This window comes from Ursus americanus, chromosome 2 (assembly GCF_024610735.1).
Source record: "Ursus americanus isolate L20-20 chromosome 2, mUrsAme1.1.p, whole genome shotgun sequence".
Taxonomy (NCBI): Eukaryota; Metazoa; Chordata; class Mammalia; order Carnivora; family Ursidae; genus Ursus; species Ursus americanus.
Genome location: NC_142128.1, coordinates 106,348,589 through 106,353,574, shown reverse-complemented (window position 1 = coordinate 106,353,574; position 4,986 = coordinate 106,348,589). Strand labels below are relative to the sequence as shown.

The 4,986-nt window shown below is 36.9% G+C and overlaps 1 pseudogene; it reads right to left on the bottom strand.

Moving 5' to 3' along the window:
* Window positions 1-3,092: 3,092 nt before the first annotated feature.
* On the bottom strand, window positions 3,093-3,810 carry LOC123790983 (glyceraldehyde-3-phosphate dehydrogenase pseudogene; annotated as a pseudogene).
* Between the last annotated feature and the right edge of the window lie 1,176 nt (window positions 3,811-4,986).

Below are 4,986 nucleotides of genomic sequence, written 5' to 3'. Positions count from 1 at the left end.
TTTACTTATCATTCATTCTTCTATCCAATATATTACTTAGACTTCTTTTTTTGTCTTTATGATAGAGTCCATTCTTTGCTGGTTCTGTCAAATACTCACACTCATCATAGGTGTACTCTTTAATCCCCATCACCTATATCACCCTCTAGCCTGCCCACCTCCCTTACGGAAACAATCGGTTTGTTCTCTATAGTCGAGTCTGTTTTTTTGTCTCTCTTTCTTCTTCATTCATTTGTTTTGTTCCTTAAATTCCACATATGAGTGAAATCTTACGGCATTTGCCTTTCTTCGACTGATTTCACTTAGCATTTTACTCACCAGCTCCATCCATGTTGTTACAAATGACAATATTTCATTCTTTTTGATGGCTGACTAATATTCCATTGTATATAACATATCCTCTCTATCCATTCGTCCATTGATGGGCACTTAGGCTGCTTCCACAATCTGGCTATTGTAAATACTGCAATAAACGTAGGGGTGTATATATCTTTTGCGTTCTTTGTGTTCGTGTTCTTTGGGTAAATAGTGTATTTGTGTTCTTTGGGTAAATAGTAGTAGAAATATGGGATTATAGGGTAGTTCTATTAACTTTTGAGGAAACTCCATACTGTTTTCCACAGCAGCTGTATCAGTTTGCATTCCCACTAACTGTGCATGAGTGTTCCCTTTTCTCCACATCCTTGTCAATACTTGTTGTTTCTTGTGTTTTTTTATTTTAGCTATTTTGACAGGTGTGAGGTGATAGCTCATTGTGGTTTTGATTTGCATTTCCCTGATGATGAGTGATGTTGAACATCTTTTCATATGTCTGTTGACCATCTGGATGTCTTTGGAGAAAATCTTCATGTCTTTTGCTCATTTTTTAATTGGACTTTTTTTTTTTGGTATCGTGTAAGTTCTTTATATATTTTGGATACTAACCCTTTATTAGATATGTCATTTGCAAATATCTTTTCCCATTCTGTAGGTTGCCTTTTAGTTTTGCTGATTGTATCCTTTGCTGTGCAGAAGTTTTTATTTTCATGTAGTTCCAATAGTTTATGTTGCTTTTGTTTCCCTTCCTCGAGGAGACATATTTGAAAATGTTATTATGGTCAAAAGCAGAGAGGTTAGTGCCTGACATTTCTTCTAGGATTTTTATGGTTTCGTGTCTCACATTTAGGTCTTTAAACCATTTTGAATTCATTTTTGTGTATGGTGTAAGCAAGGGGTATAGTTTCATTCTTTTTGCATGTAGCTGTCCAGTTTTCCCAATACCGTTTGTTTAAGAGACTTTCTTTTTCCTATTGCATATTCTTGCCTCTTTCGTGGAAGATTAATTGACCATATAATCATGGGTTTGTTTCTGGGTCCTCTCTTCTGTTCTATTGACCTATATGTCTACTCTTGTGCCAGTACCATACTATTTTGATTACTACAGCTTTGTAATATAACTTCAAGTCCAGGATTATGATTCCTCCTGTTTTGTTCTTCTTTTTCAAGATTGCTTTGGCTATTTGGGGTCTTTGTGGTTCCATAAAAAATTTAGGATTATGTGTTCTAGTTCTGTGAAAAATACTCTGGTATTCTGACAAGGATTGCATTAAATGTGTAGATTCCTTTAGGTAATATAGGGATTTTAACAATATTTGTTCTTTGGATCCATGAGCATGGAATGTCTTTCCATTTCTTTGTGTCATCTTCAATTACTTTCATCAGTGTTTTAACAGTTTTCAGAGTACAGGTTGTTCACCTCTTTGGTTAGGTTTATTCCTAGGTATCTTCTTGTTTTTGGTGCATTTATAAATGGGATTGTTTTCTTACACTCTCTTTCCACTACTTCATTATTAGCGTATAGAAATGCAACAGATTTCTATATATTGATTATCTATCCTGCAACCTGACTAAATTTATTTATCAATTTTTGCAGTTTTTTGGTGGAGTCTTTTGGGTTTTCTATATAGAGTATCATGCCATGTGCAAATACTGAAAATTTTACTTCTTCCTTACCAATTTGAATTCCTTATACCTCTTTTTTTGTTGTCTGATTTCTGCGGCTAGAAGTTCTAGTGCTATGTTGAGTAAAAGTGGTGAGAGTGTATTTCCTTCTCTTATTCCTGACCTTAGGGGAAAAGGTCTCAGGTTTTCCCCATTGAGGATGATGTTCACTGTGGGTTTTTCATATATATGGCTTTTATTATGTTGAGATATATTCCCTCTAAATTCACTTTGTTGAATGTTTTCATCATGAATGACTGTTGCATTTTGTCAAATGCTTTTTTTGCATCTATTAAAATGATCATATGGTTTTATCCTTTCTTTGGTTGATGTGATATATGACATTGATTGATTTGCTAATATTAAAGTATCTTTGGATCCCAACAACAAATCCTACTTGATCATGGCAAATAATTTTTTAAATATGTTGTTAGATTGGGTTTGCTAATATTTTGTTGAGTATTTTTGCATCTATGTTCATTAGCGATAAGGGACTGTATTTCTTTCTTTGTGGTGTCTTTATTTGGTTTTAGTATCAAGGTAATGATGGCCTTGGAGAATGTATTTGAAAGTTTTTTTTTTTTCCTTTTCTATATTTTGGAATAGTTTGAGAAGAATAGGTATTAACTCTTCTTTAAATGTTTGGTAGAATTCACCTGTGATGCCATCTTGCCCTGGACGTTTGTTTGCTGGGAGTTTTTGTGTACTGATTCAATTTCATTGTTGGTAATCAGTCTGTTCAAGTTTTCTATTTTTTTTCCTGCTTCAGTTTTGGTGGGTTATATGTTTCTAGGAATTTGTCTACTTCTTCTAGGTTATCCAATTTGTTGGCATATCATTTTTCTTAATATTTCCTTATAATTCTTTGTATTTCTGTGGTGTCAGTTATTTCATCTTTCATTTCTTTTTTGGGGGTACAGTATACTGTATTGACGCTACATGACAAGGTAGGGCCCCCCCAAGTCGCTACTCTTCTTCAGGGCGTCTGGGATGGGAACTGTGGTCAGGAGATTCTGTGTGTTGGGAGATGAGTTGGTGTATGAACTCCCCAAAAGCTGAGGGCCTCTCTCTCTTCTTCTTGCTCTTGCTGGGGCTGGTGCTCCAGGGGGCTCTTACTTCTTGGAGGCCATATGGATCATAAGTTCCACCACCCAGTTGCTGAGGCCAAATTCACTGTTATGCCTGGAAATGAGCTTGACAAAATTGTCATTGAGAGCAATGTCAGCCCCAGCATCAAAGGTGGAAGAGTAGGTGTCACTGTGAAAGTTACAGGAGACAACGTGGTCCTCAGTGTAGCCCAGGATGCCTTTCCAGGAGCCCTTTGATGCCTGCTTCACCACTTTCTTGATGTCATTGTATTTGGCAGCTTTCTCCAGGTGGCAGGTCAGATCCACAACTGACACTTCGTGGGTAGAGACACTGAAGGCCATGCCAGTGAGTTTCCATTTAGCTCAGGGATGACCTTGCCTACAGCCTTGGCAACAGCAAAAGAAGAAAGGATGGGATGTTGTTCTGGGCAGCCCCTTGGCCAGCACACCACAGTTTCTGAGAGGGGCTATCCACTGTCTTCTGGGTGGCAGTGATGGCATGGACTATGGTCATGAATCCTTCCATGATGCCAAAGTTGTTATGGATGAACTTGGCCAGAGGGCTCAAGAGGTTGTTGATGCAGGAGGCATTGCTGACAATCTTGAGGGAGTTGTCATGCCTCTCATGGTTCATGCCCATCACAAACATGGGGGCATCAGCAGAAGGGGTGATAATGACGATAACCTTCTTGGCCCCACCCTTCAAGTGAGCCTCAGCCTTCTTCATGGTGGTGATAGATATTCCTGTTGGATTTTACTCTTTATGATTATATACTATTTTAAAAAATCTCTTGTTATATTCTTTGTTTTAAAATCTATTTTGTCCGATATAAGCATTGGTACTCTGGCTTTCTTTTGGCATCCATTTGCATAATAAATGGTTCTTTAATCCCTCACTTTTAATCTGGGAGGTCTTTAGGTCTAAAACGAGTCTCTTGTATACATATAGATGTGTCTTGTTTTTTAATTAAGTCAGTAACCCTATGTCTTTTGATTAGAGCATTTAGTCCTATTACTTTCAAAGTAATTATTGATTGATACATACATATTGAAATTTTGTTACTTGTTTTATGCTTGTCTTTGTTCTTTTCTCCTCTTGCTCTCTTCTCCCCTGGTTTGCTGGCTTTCTTTAGTGATACACTTGGATTCCTTTCTTTTTATTTTTGGCATATCTATTACTGGTTCTTGAGTCTTGGTTACTATTAGGTTTGTATATAACATCTTATGCATATAGCAGTCTATATTAAGTTGATGGTCACTTAAGTTTCAACCCATTCTTTGCTCCTCTCCCCTGCATGGTTTGGTATATTGTCATACTTTGCCTCATTTTATTTTGTGAATCCCTTGACTGATTTTTATTGATATACTTAATTTTCCTGCTTTTGCACTTCTTACTTTTCTTGCTCCTGCTTATGGTCTTTCCTGTCCACTCCACGTGTCCCTGGTTATTGATAACTTGTTTTCTCTGGGAAGCTCTTTATCTCTCCTTCTATTCTGAATGATAACCTTGCTAGATAGAGTTCTCTTAGCTGCAGTTTTTTTTTTTTTTCTTTTCTTTTAGCACTTTGACTATATCCTATCTCTCCCTTCTGGCCCTCAAAGTTTCTGCTGGGAAATCAATTTGTAGCCTTATAAAGTTTACCTTCTATATAACTGTTCTCTTTTTTCATGCTGCTTTAAAATTCTTTATCACTACTTTTTGCCATTTTAATTACTATGGGCCTGGTGTAGACCCTCTTGGTTTGATATTGTTGGGGGCTCTCTTTGTCGCGTAGATATGGACTTCTGTTTTCTTTCCCAAATTTGGGAAGTTTTTAACGATTATTTCTTCGAATAAATTTTCTGACCCCTTTTCTCTTTCTTCTGGGATCCTTATAGCATGAATGTTATTACACTTTGGGCTGTTGCTAAGTTCCCT